A 14,268-nucleotide genomic window follows, 5' to 3' on the forward strand; every position below is an offset into this window, starting at 1 on the left:
AAAGCTGACATTGGAGGCAAGCAATATTAAGCCTCACACTATGAGAAATCCCAAATTATGCAGCTACACAAGCCACAACATGACAGAGGAAGGAAAAAGGACCCTCATCTTGACCCCTGTGAGATGATGCAACCTTTGGTTGCCAGAAAAGGTCTTCTCTCTTTATGTCACCTCTCAGTCACTCTGTGAACAGCTGCTTATATTTCTTCTTTCCTTGGACATGATTCTAAAGATGCACAATGTTGATCTGCAGCTCCAGCATTTATCACCTCCTTTCAGCTGCAGAACCAGATTCCATATTCAGGGAGAAATTCTGCCCGCTCCCCTGAGGGCACCAAGGGAGTCCAGAGAGAAATGCAACTGAGGGACCCCTGTACATGTGGGACATGATTTTAAAAAGAGAAGGGCAGACTCAGCAGACCATCCCTGCACCATGTGGGACAGCAGGGCTTGTAAGGTCAGTGTAGAAAGAAGGGGAGCAGAAGAGGCACTCTTGAGGTGACCAGGAGTCCATCACTCTGTGCCTCGACTCAGGAGAAACTTCTCTCTTTAGAAGGAAGTGTCTGCCCCTGGAGAATAGACACAGTCTTCAAGACAAGGCCTCCTGTTTTCCACTCATAATGTGCCTTTTAACAGCGTTAAATTGCTCTGCACATTAGTGAGGTGGATAATTAATAAATAATAATAATAATTACTTGATGCCGGTTCCATCTGGCATCCGCCGGAGAGCTCAGCCCTCAGTGTGGCTTGGAAATGCTTTCAGCACTTACCAGTCAGACACCATCAGGCCACTCCAGGGCTGCTGGTAAGAGACAGTCTGGGCAGCACAGGGGAGGGGTTTCTTGTTCAGAAGGCCGCTGGATTTATTTAGTATCATATAAAAGCCCTTAGAAAAAAAACCTCCTTCCTTTCACTTAACTCCCTGCCAAGAAATTACTTGGGGGAATGGGGAAAATGCTCTTTTAAAGGCTATTAAATGTTATTGTTAAAAGAAAAAGGTGCCCATAATGTAATGCCTTCCCCACAGCAGTTCTCTCCTCTCCCCAAAACAGCATCTCAGTTTTCTGTTTGTTTTGCACTACCAAACTCAAGTTGACACTGTGGCTCCTGATGAATTGGTTCTTTATGTAATTGTTAGTAGTTCTCCAAAAGGAGACTATTTGGCTTTATAATTGCAACAGCAGCTACGTTCAGGGACTCACAAAACAAACAAAAAAATATTATTTAACCTTTCATCAGGCAATCTTTAAAGTCCCTTCCAACCCAAAACATTCTAGGACTATCTCAGAGGGAGGCAACTCCCTTTTTTCTTCAAGAACTTGGATGAGAAACTCTCTTTAAATATCACCAAAGTCCTGCTCATTCATCACTGCATGTGCAAGGAGAGCAATGCCATTACCTCTAGGCAAGGGCTGACCCTGTGAAGATGGAAGTTTCAGGGCTGCCCAAGGTCATGAGCATTGCAGGCTGCTGCAGACCAAAACTTCAAAGGCAACTTCCAGCATTACTTTTAATCACTGTCACCCTCCAACATCACGTCTGAGGAAATCTGAGCCTGATCTGAGGCTTGCATTCCTGACCAAATCTATTAAGCAAACTATACATCAAGGAGATTATTCAAAATACTGCAGCACTGCTAAGCTCACCAGTAAGAGAGCAAGCCTGGAGTTTGTAACCTTTGGCAATTTTTGGCACCTGATATGTATGTACAGATGCATGCAAATAGTACACCAAGTGTGGAGAGGTTTTTCCCTTCCCAGCCCCAGATCTGAGTGCCCATCCTACAGCAATTGCTAAGCTGGCACCAGCCCCAACATTTGACTCAGACTAGATCTGAATTTATTACACTAGTTTTAAGCAGACCATAAACTAGAACAAAACAAACAAAAGCCAAACAAACAAAAAAATGTCCCAGGAGGCCCTGTTTTCACATCCTTTGCATTGATTTGACAACAGGCAGGTCTTTTTTAGCCCTGGTGTTGCTGTCTCACTGGCAGAGAAGTAAGAAGGAACTTATTTTTCTTTTTTTTCAGTTTTAAAAGCCTAGTAATGTTTAAGTTGGCTCTTGCTATACATACAGCCCCCAGGTGACATCACAGCTTTGAGGTTCAATGTGGAATATGAAGCTTTTACAGTGGGAGGGGAAGAGGGAAGAAGTCATTTTAAAAATCAGACTGACAGCCAGAGTTCTGAATGGCAGCTACCAGCAGCTCTCCTGGCTTTGAACTGTAACTGGTTTATTTTCAAAAGTCAGCTCAGGAGTATAAACTCCCCATCCCACTTTCAGCATTTTTAATAAAAATTCAAAGTGAGGAGTTGTGATAGCCCTGAGTAAAAGCAATTGAAAGAACTAGGGTTGGCTACGAATCTGGAGAAAGGAAATTTTCTTGTTACATTTCCAGCAGCAGTGGAAAGAAAATGAGAAAAGGGAAGAAAAAAAAAACCAGAAAGCATGGAGTGGTCAAAGGGTCAAGAAGAAAAAGAGAGGGACTAGTTCAGTGTGTTGTTGTTAGAGGACAGACACAGTTACCAGCACGTTGAGTGCCACTTGTGTGTACAGTGGTACTGCTGACATCAATGCACTCAAGAGAGCAAATTCTGCCAGCCCTTGCACCCTCCAATGTCTTCAATGAGTTGTCCCAATTCCACAAGAAATCCACAGAAACAGCCTGTATCAGCACTGCCACTGGGATGTCAGAGAAAAGAAAAGATTCCAGCCCCATCTCAAAGTCAGCCCTGTCCTTCCCAGCCCTGGCAGCGGCTCCTCCAGCAGTGTGAGTGGTCTGTGTGGGCACTGCAGAAGCCTGCAGGACTGGGTGGAATTCCATATTCTGGGAGTCATGGAGTGGGAATGTGAAGTGTAAATGGACCCAATATCTTCACTGTGAAATACTGTATGCAAAAAAAAAAAAAAAAAATAGAAATAATCAAACCCTAGGGTTATCCCTGTAACAACTCGTAGTTTTTATTTGAAAAACTTAATCAGGAATTCTTATTACTCCCAAATAGTGTTTTAAAATAAAAACCAATCCCTTCCATCCTGCCTTGGGCATACAGTGCTGAAACTTGCAGATGGAAGTCACTCTTGCAGACAGTGCTCCCAAATCCTGCCAGGAGCTGGAGTGGGGACAAGGAAATCTTCAGGGTAAAATAACGGGAGCAGAGGTCCTGTAGGACAAGAAGATGATGAATTCCAAGGGAGCAAGGAGAGCAAAACATCAGAGGAAGAGATTCTGGGTTAAGGAAGCAGAACAGCAGCGGAGGGAGAAGCCTTATGGGAGAAGAGAGTAGCAAGAGAGGTGAGGCATAGCAGAGACAGCAGAGGAGAGCCCAGAGTGGCAGAGCCACAGGGCCAGATCTGCAGATAGCTTTGGGAATGCTGGAACCAAAACTGCAGGGAAAGGAGAATAATGTAAATGCAGTGAGTTGGAGGGGAGGTTCTGTCTAATAAATTACAAAATTATGTTTACAATCAGGAACACTTTCTAAGACAGCCTTTCCCATGTGTCAGAGCCGAAGAAAAGCTACAAATCACTCAAGATATTGCTCATGGTGTTGAGAGTCACAGTCTAGTCTGTCCAGGTATCCTTCAGTGGCTTTGTATGATATTGAACAGGTTCCTATACTGTGTCCACCACTCGTTAGAGCTAAACTGAGCAGCTACTCCTGTAACAAGAGCAGGAAAATTTCCTATTTTTCATCTAACCAATTTTCTCAAACTTTACTCTTTAGAGTTGCTGTTTTCTAAGGCTGGAAAACTTCAGTAGAAATTATCAAAGTTCTTCTATGAAAAGGCAGAAAGGAATGTATGTATCTACAAGAAGAAAAAAGAAATCCAGCCTTTAGGGGTTCTTAAAACAGATGTGGAACCGAACCAACCACCAAAGAAAGATGAATTCTTAACTGAAAATTGACTTTGCTGGTTCCCCATGGAACCCAGCTCATGAGTTTTGACTCTCTTGGTTCTCACCCTGACTTGTCTTTGAGTTCAAGTCAAAGATTACATGTGCAGCCATCTTCTGACCTTGCATTTTTGCCCAGTGTTAAACAATGAGTTCCATAGATTAATTCTCTCTCTCTACCATACGTACAATTATATAAATGGTTTTCTATCTGGATACAGAGCTAGACAGGAAGCTAAGGCAGACACCAGCACAGAGATTATAGATAATCACTGTTCATTTACTGATCCCTACCCCCCACAGAACTGTGTAAGTTAATGAGCTCTGAAATATGAGTTTCAAAAAAACTTTCGTTTCAATAATATTCTACACCCTCGGGCTCCTGTTAAACTTTTTGTGCAACAATAACACCATTCAAACTAACATTCACATGTGAATTACAGTGATACTGCACCCCATGAAAATGCAGAAAAAATGAAACAGAAAAGAAAAGAAAGCAATCTGCCAGCTAGCTTAGCCACATTCAAATTAATCAGCAACAGCTCCCAAGGACAGGTGAATGGCCCCCAATAAAACCAGAATCTGCCCAGCCTTCCACCATGTACTGGAAAGGAGCAGCTGGAAAGCAGAAAGATCACAAGGTTTATTTCTCAGAATCTCTGCCCTGCTCAAAGTGCAGCAAGCACCAGCCTTCTAGAGGGACTTTCTATCAGATTATTGATACCATCACTCTCCTAAAGAGATATCCACCCTGCTCATCATCAGAATGTGCACCAGCAGTTCCAAGGTTAACCTTGCCTCAAGCCTGTGTGGGACCCACACAGCAGAGACTCATTCACTAAACTCTGCTGTTTCCAGCTTCACCCTCCCTTGCAGTGAGGCAGCTCCAGAGCTGCCACAAACACTGTGCAGAGATCTCCCCCAGGAAATCCCACGCAGAAGATCTGCAGAAAGATCTGACTCACAGATTTATGCCCAATACAGGTGGGTGAGACCTGCCCTCCCAGCTCAAGGCAGGGCCTGTTTTTGAAGTCCTCTAGCAACCTGAACAAGTCAGCTAACACTTAATGAAATTCCAAAAGCTCAGTGGAAATCAGAGGAGAGTGGCCAGGCACTTCTGTAATTCTGGTTAGGCAGCTACTGACATCAGCACCATTCAAAATGTGGCTGTGGAGCTTTTTAGAAAAGCTGCCTTTCATGTTTTGTACATCATTCATGTGCACATTGATTTGGAAGCCTATCCAGGAAAGCTACAATCCAAAAATATGACTTTCATGAGCAGAGAAGGCCAAACCCACAACACAGGTCCCTTACATACTTCAGCCCCACAAAGCTGGAATTCTGATCCCAGGCCAAATCTAATCTGAAATCACCTCTACACATCAACATCTGTGCTGCAATTTTTGCTGAAGTTTCATGCCATAATGCTGTAAGAAGAACTCAAGATTTCCAAAAGCAATAAGGGTAAGCCAAGATCACAGCAGGAACTGGGATCTGGCCTCTAATTTGTTGCTGGAATTTCAAACCTTCAGGTTACAGGTTACTGTTCTGCCTCTGAGCCAGTGAGGAGCTCTGTCTGGTGACAGGAATTTGAGCTGCCTAGTGCTCATCACAGGACTCAGATATTTCTTTCCTATTTTCATTATGTGGCCTTGGATCTCTCTGATTCATAGAATAAAGTAAATGAGACTGAAGTGAATTTTTTAAAGGCTCTGTTATTTCTGTCTCAGCTAATTGTGTAATCCAGTTCTGTGCAATAACAATCACATACGTTTTCTGTACGAGGTTCAGCCTTATACACAAAACCTTTTCAACACAGTTCTTTTAATATCCCTGTGCCTACACAATTCCAGTGCAATCCAACAGAGTGGGCTGGCCAACTCACAACTGGTGGCTGTTGATTTTTTTGTTTGTTTATTTGCAGATCATCAAGAGCATGTGAAGAGTGGGTATGTGTGAAAAGAACTGCAGACTGAGCAGCTTAAAATTGGATTGCTTGAGCAAAAAACACTCTTTTCCTGTTCAAAATTGTTCAGGACTGAATCCTGACCTCAAGGTAAAGCAGAGAAAACTGATTTTGAAAAGGATGGGATCTTCAACTGTTTGAAAAAAGGAGCAGATTCTATTTATAGGCACAGGTTGTTCTCTCCCAAGGCAAAGGACAGGAGAAACATCATTCTGCTCTGCAGCCCTATAGCTGCTGGGGTAACCTTTGTGTCTGCACTATCTGCAATCAGTCTGATCACCACTGCCTACACATCTTGCCCACCCTATTTCAGAAGCTGTGGCAAGGACTGCAAAGAGAAATATCTCTGAAGTTGACAGCCCCACGCAGCTGATCCTGTCTGGTTCTGCTGGCTTCTGCAAATCCAGGGATTTGAAAGCCTCCCTTCTAATGCTCACCTAGAATAATGGGTGGTCAGAGAAGCACTGTGGCTTGGAGAGAAAAACACAAAGATGTTAGATGCTCTTTCTTCCCAGCAAGACCTGTATTAGCTTTGCAGTGAATAATTATTATGGCATCTCAGAACAATTGCTGGCCAAGAATCTCAAAACTGAAATAAGAGGGCATTTTTGGATAAGAAGTGCAGCGTGACCAGGGGTGAGGCTGGGGAAAGGGCCCTGAGCACCATGAGCTGAGTGCCCCAGTGGCTCTGTCTCAGCAGAGCACCTTAATGCAGCCCCACAGTGCAGGAGTGCCCTAACAGTGCTCTCCAATCAGGCTGAGATGACCTATCAGAAAATGGGAGATGACTGTGGATAAATGGTCCATATGTTGAATACCAAGGCATTTAATGAAAAATTTTCCTAATAGAAAAATTTTCCATGCTCGATATTTTTCATTGACTACCTTTTCACAATTTTACCCATTTAATAGCAACTGTCATTAAGTTATTTTCTATGTAATATCAACTGAAAATCATTTATTTCCTGCTCCGAACAGCAATTAACGCCAATTATTTTACACAGCACCATGAACTGCTACAGATTTTTCAATTTTCCACTCAGCTTCTCTACATAATTTTTTATTATTTTAGTTTAGTTTATTTTTCAACTATTTGAAACAAAAGGCTGAATTGGTGATTTATTCTTTTTTGGCAAAAAAGAATTGAAAAGGCCCAACTATTGCAGCAAAAGGAATCCTATTTAAAAAAAAAAAAAGAAAGAATAATAAAGATGCACCATTGTCTTGCTGACTTTGATTTTAACTTAGGGAATGTCAATATTCACAACAGAAAATCCAAGGCAGAGCTGTGTTATACTGCAATGGACAGGGTGCTTTTTTTATGTTACAAATACAAGTTTCTTACATGGTTCTATTCTTGTGACGAGGTGGCAAATTTGAGACCCCAGGACTGCTTTGTCTCTTGATGGTAGCAAATGCTACATCTTGAAGATTTCTTGATTGCCAGGTCAAGGTCAGAGCTGTGATGAGCAGTGGAGACTGGATCCAAGGAGTGAATCCAGAAAGAATTAATGCTTTCCTTTGACTTAACTCTGGTCTGACCATCTGACAATTTCCTGGAAGTTTACTTTTTTTCCATGAGATCGATTCCATTGTTACAGATAATGGAAAGGAACTTCAGGTTTTTGAACATTCAGAAATGTTAGGTTTTAATTTAATGAAGATATTTTCATTTCTTATCAACTTTTTTAGAGAAGAAACCTATTTTCCTGGTTTGCTGCAGATGGATTTTGTGAATTCTGTTTCACAGCAGTCAATGCTTACCCTTTACACTCATTAGGTCTGCCCTAATCTGCTGTTGCCTCCCCTAAATCTGCCAGACCTACACAAGGACCAGAAGAAAATACTCCAGAAAATATCTTATGCAGCAGAGCCTTCAAACTCATCACCTTCTCCTTAATCCTCATCTTTCTTGAAGAATTTCACCCTCAGTAACTAAAATAATGGAAAATCCCACTTCAGAATTTTTTTTAATCAAATTAAATGATAGATCCATGTTTTACTCTCGTGGCTAAAGTCCAAAAACACACACTCTGTCAATGGTGTTGAATTTAGCATTTTTGTGATAAAGTTCTTTGAGTTCCTTTTCAAATAAACATGTTCAGCTATAAATGAATAAATCATGCAAATACATGTTAATGTATACATAAATTAACACAACATAATAAGGAAAATGAAGAAACAAGATTACGAATTTTCTGCACCTCCAAAATATGAGAGTGATATTTGCTTTAGAAAGAACAAACTCATTTAGAGAAAAAGCTTATATAGATACAAACAAACCCAAATCGCCAATGAAAGCTAATTTTATGTTCAGCAAAGAAGGAAGATGTGCTTCCCACTACAATAGGCAAAACCCAATTAGATTAGGCAAACTTAGAAACACAGAAACAGAATTTCACTTAGTAAATAAAATCTTTGAGTCGAATTCTGTTGTCCACTCCATGTTCACAGCCCCCACAAAATGAGTCAGAGATTCTGAGGAACAGCATTTATTGTGTATTAAGAATGGGGGAAGTTGGCAGGAGAATCTGCCTCAAAGATTCAACTTCTCAAATAAATTTTTCATGAAAACTATTTATTTTCTCTTTCCTGACTAATTATTATCCCAGCTTCTCCTTTTCAGCTTTGAATGTCCTTAAATTAAGACCACAAAACCAGCATTTGGAGAGTACTGCTCACAAAACACCACCTCAACATCAATGCTCCATATATATGCCCTCTGCAATGGGATGGATTTTTCCCACTACTCCCCCTTTGCCTAACCCTGCTCCCAGGACCCACTTCAATGGACACACAATAATGCATTGCTCAGTGGTTTTTAAATTTCTGCACAGTCCTGGTTTCTGTTATCACTCTTACCAATAAGCTGCTGATATTACTAGAGGTGTCATAAATCTGTGGTTTGTGAGGTTACAAAGAACTTCTCTTGCTCTCTAACAGCCACAGACAGTAGTTTTCTAAGATAAACCCAAACTCCAGAACAATGCTGCCAAGTTTAGAAGAAAAACATCTCCTGATAGATAGCCTACATTGCTGCTCACTGCCACATGTTGGGGGTTTGTTTATTAATATCAAGTGCATTTTGACAAACCATGCTCAGGTTTCTGGTGAATTCTGCTTTCTGCTCATAGGAATCAAACAGTAAAATAAAGACACCTCACTGCTCAGAAATGTTCAACAGAACCATTTGCTTAAATCAGATGCCTTTCACCCTGAGCAACCTTCCTGAGAGGAGCAGAAAATTCAGCCTAAGTCTCCCTGATAGCCATCTGAAGATGGAAGTTTTTATCACAGTCAAGCAGAGTATAAAGTAAGGACACAGATCTGATGCCTCTCATCTGTCTAATGCATTTGCCAGACCCTTATCTCTGCACCTGGATGCCACAACTGACTCCATTTACCAGTCAGTTTTGATACACGGGCTCATAGGATGATTCTCCACATTACCACTTTAAATATCTGATTGCTTATCTGGAATGACAGCCCTGTTAGAACCAATTCATTCTTCACAGTGTCCTGGACCTTGGCCCTCTCCTTAAGCTGGAGAGAAGCAGAGCAGATTTCGATTTGCAGCAGCCTTATGCCCGCCGGTCCCCTGCCCTTCCCAGCATGTCAGCCTTTACACAAATGCATATTTTTATTTTAGGATTCAATTCAGCATCCAAATAGAGCACGTGAAACGATTCTGACTACATGAAATGCTGGTTGCTCAGATTCTGGTCATTTTTTCCACACAGTGGTTGAAAAATAAGCACAGCTGAGAACGTCCCTCTGCCCTGTCCTCCAAATCACCCAGCTTGCAACCATTTCTTCTGGTGAGTCCAAGGCTAATATTGACATGTCAGAAATGTTCAGATATATTTCTCCTTCAGTATAAAGAATATGTGCTTTCCTGACAGACTTCAGTACAGAACTGTCAACAAAAATATCAGTACAATAAAGCTACAAAGTTAACAACCCATTCTGTGGTTTCTGGAGATGTCAGTAGTTATTATAAATGACTTTCCAGTTAATTACCTGTTTTGAAAATTAAGGAGATTGGGGGTTCACAGCTGCTCCAATAAGTAGCTTCAGTGCCCGCCTCATCCCATTGAGTATGATAAATAATATATTCTCTACCACCCAGACTGCCAGACAGTGGCTGTGTCAAACTCCTCAGAGAGCACACTTTGTCTGCCATGTGTTACAGGCAACATTTATGACAAAAGTAGAAATTAGATGGCGGTTAATCTTGCTTCTCTGTGTCCCATGTGGGGCACAAGCACAGTTGTAGTGTGGCTTGCTGGATGACACTCAGAAAAAATGATCTCAGCAAATTGTGTGTACATCAGGATACAGCACAAAGAATGGGCTTAGGAAATTATTTTTGGTGAATTGGGCAATGAGGTAGTCTCTTAAAAGAGAAACGAGGTGACAGAAGAGCAAATTTTATTTCCCCTTAAAACAAAAAAAAAACCAGCAAGCTTTACATTACAGTTAGATCACAGTGAAGAAGAATGAAATCATACTGCTCTGGGGTTTTTAATTTGCTTCTTATTGCTGCTTAGGCTATTTAGCTTGCAGATCATAATAAACTCTGTTATAATGACAGCACCAGAAGATGGATCCAGCTTATAAAAATACTAGTAAAGTAATAGCAGTAAGTTCTGCTTTTTAGTTCCTGTGAGATGCAAAAGGAACAATTCTTATTTCAGTTCCATGCTTATAAACAAGGTAAATGTGATAGTCACACTGACAAATTAAGGCAAGTGAGATCAGCCCTGGACTTAGGCTGTCCTCACACTGTAACAACACAGGACAGGAATCAAAGTTTTGCCTGAAGAGAAACTCTGAGGGAGTTCTCAGTAAACCTCACCTGCTTCTAAATGAGATTTGATGCAGCTCACAAAGTAACTTAAAGTCCACCCCCAGCTGTGACTTCCCTCTGAACACTTTTTTAAATATATAATTGTAGCATGAAGATCATTAGAGGGAGCATAAATTAAGAGAATCATAATTTTCTAAAGGAACATGCTGGCTAGAGTTAGAGATTCCTTCTATCAAAGCACAAGGACAGGTAACACTGATGCCTCTTCATTCCTCAGCATCTCCTGTCTAACACACATCATCCCAAAAAAGCAGCACCATTCATGACTAGCAATGCCATTTTTCATTTAAACTCCTGCTTTCAACTAAACCATGCATTTGTATCAAGGAGTTGGGAGCTGTAGCTACACTTCATACTGGAACTGTCCAAATTTCAACATTTCTGCCCACGGTTGACATATTTTACTGAAACAAATAAACACAGTGATGGATCTGAACACCACAAGGAGCAGCCTGCACATAATGTGTTCTGTCTAAGACTGAATTAAATGTACAATAATGCCTGGTCTGAGAGGTGTTAACTCATCTTGGGAGTTTCTGAGAACTCCTGGGAATTCTTTTAGGAGAAGCAGAATTTTCACTTCACTTTGATGAATCTTTTATTTCCTCCCTGATTTTTAATGAAATGCAGGAACTTTAACTCCTAAAAGTTGATAACAGCTGGCATCCTTTTGCTTTCACGCTTCACATCTTTTCATTCTTAAGAGCCTTGCCAATCTTGTTTTGACCCCTCAACTCTGTATTTCTTTCTGTCTGTTGATGCAGTGACTGGTTTACCACCACGGAAGAATAGTCATATAGAAGATCACTTGCTGTATAATAAACTTTAAACTTAACATTTCTTTCCAGTTCTGTATAGAATACAGTAATTCCCCAAACATTCAACTTCATATAGGCTAGGCTGGAATAAACAAACCAGCCTCCTGCATTCTCCTCTGAAGATTTTCAAAGGCTCTACAGCACTCGAATCAGGAATCACATTGATTTTCAGTAAATCCTTTCTCCTAATTCCTCTAAAGCGTTTCAGAAAACCTCCTGCAAAAAGCCTCAGAAAACATATGTAGTGCAGTCTCAGGGACATGAAATGGAAGGTGATGTTAAAAAATGTTTATATTTGCTATACCAATAGCATGCTGACATGAATACCCAACATAAATTTCTCTGTAGAAAGATACAGGACTACAGGGCTACAGCTTTACTAAAATGGCCTGCTCATTATCATGAAATCTATTGATCCATTTTCATTAGGTAGAGCTATCTTTGCCTTCACTGGAAAGATCTAGAAATCATAATCTTTTTTTCTTTAATTTCATAATACAAGGCCTTCAGCTAGGATGACAATTTTGGTCTGTAAAACCGTAAATATTTGTCTATTCAAAGGCAGCATTTATTTTACAAAGGCACACATAGCAGTTTTGCCTCTGACAAGTTCCTTGTTTATTTATTACTCTAATAACAAATAGACTGTCATCCCTGCTGGGCCTCAAAGATGAACTAAATCTGCTGACACAACTGATTGGGAGCGGCTGCAAATTATTTTATTAAAAACTGTGCAATAACAGATTCATGGTGGGGAGAGTGTTTAAATCATAATTCTGTTATTGGTCTATATGTTCCATAGTAACAACATCCAAAGAAGCCAGAAACACTTTTGTAACCCTCATGTTTATACTGCAGAGTTTGATTTTCATTTTGTCCAAACAGGAGAGAGGCAGTGAAGGGAAGACAGATTTCTTTTGTGTTGAGTGCTCTGTGTGCACACACACCAAGAGCAAAGCACAGCATCTTAATTAGATGGGTCCAGAGGCTCTGGCAGACAAGGGAGAGTGACAGTCACTGGACATGCTTGATAGCTCTCTCTAAAGCAGGGCAGAGACTTTCTGGGAAAAGCAAGACAGATCCATACATCTCCAGTTTCGTAGAGCTGAGCCAACCAGAACGTGATAGGAAAGGACGAGAAGACAGTGAGGAAAAGATCCTCTGTGCAGTAGGGGACATCAGTCCTAGGGGTCATTGTGCCTTACCAGGTCACCTGCTGTGCTGGCCTTAAGGACAGAATGGGGAGAAATCCCCAGCCTCTTGGGTAGAATGGGGAGAAATCACTGCCTGACAGTGGTGCCTGGCTCCAGAACCACAGCCCCAAGACAGGATAACCCAGCAGAGACCCACCCTGAGACCCACTGAACAGCAAGGCCCTGGCAATTAGGTAACACCAACAGTAAAGAGGAAAATTGCCTCTTTTCATCTCTTTTAAAGAATTCCCATTTAATAGTTCTGTTTAGCAGTATCATTCACAGAGCCTTTAACTGCAGGACGCAGATGTTTGCATGTATGAACAGCCAGGCCTTGAGAAGGAGTTTGTGACACTCATTGTCTTGACTGCCTCCCAGGCTTAATGCCTTCTGGGCTCTCACAAAGGTCTCCCCCAGAATGAGCTTTTGGAGCAGTGGAGATTTAGGAGAGGCACAAGAGAAAGGGAACAGATTAGAAACACATAAAATTAACTCAGCCTTTTTGTAAATCACCTCCTTGTCCTGCAGCTGCCACTGGAGCTCACAAAGCTGTGCACTAGAATGAAACCTCTCTTCCCACGCTGGTGCCACAGGAGCTGCAGAGCATTCCATCTCCTGCTCCATACCACGAGGTGCATCCCCAGCTGGCTGCACACCTACCTGACTTTGTTCACAGGCCCTCCACACCCCCTGCCACACATTGCTGCCTTCTCTGGTTTGTCAGCTTGGCTACTATTTCAGCCCAACAGAGAGCCAGGCTAGCAGAGATGTGCCAATCACCCCACCTCAGACAGGCTGGGCTGTGTGGCGAAGAGAAAGTTTTGAGACTGGCACACCTCCAATGAGGAGAGCACATGTGAGGACAGTGGGATTCTTGTACACCTGGATGGACAGTTCAAAACCTGGAGTGAAGGAACCAAATGCCATAAAAAGGCTGCTGAGATGCTTAGTTCTGGTTGGGGTGAGGGGGAGAGAGACTTGGAGCACTGCCCTGAGCCAAGGCTGGTTGCCTGACTCACCACCATTTGTGAGCAGAACGAGAGTGAAGCAAGGAGAGGATTATTGTGCATCAAAAGGGTCTTTTCTGACAACACAGATTTCCTGGGATAAACCACTCACAATCAAGGAGGTGCTCAGCAGCACAAATAAACATTAGCATCGTTGGAAATGTTTCTCTAGTCCAGAGTTTAGGTACCTGCAGAGAACTCAGCTGGGAATCTCTGCACACTTTAGTCTTCCTTAAGTGTGTCGAGGCACCTGAACTTTATGGTGGACTCTGCTCAGAGAGGAATTATGTGGGACCAACCTCCTGGGCACCTTCCCCTCCCTGTATTCACTGGCTCCCGAGCTGGCCAGGTCCGTACCCTGCGCTCTGTAATAGCTGCTGCAGTCACTTGGTCATGTGGTTTGAGGCATTTCCAAGGAAACCTCTCAGCAATTATTTCTGGAGATGGAAAGCAGTCTTTTAGTGTGTCTTGCTATCTATTCCACGTACTTTATATTATAACAATTTATTCTG

The sequence above is a fragment of the Geospiza fortis genome, unplaced genomic scaffold, assembly GCF_000277835.1.
Source record: "Geospiza fortis unplaced genomic scaffold, GeoFor_1.0 scaffold396, whole genome shotgun sequence".
Taxonomy (NCBI): Eukaryota; Metazoa; Chordata; class Aves; order Passeriformes; family Thraupidae; genus Geospiza; species Geospiza fortis.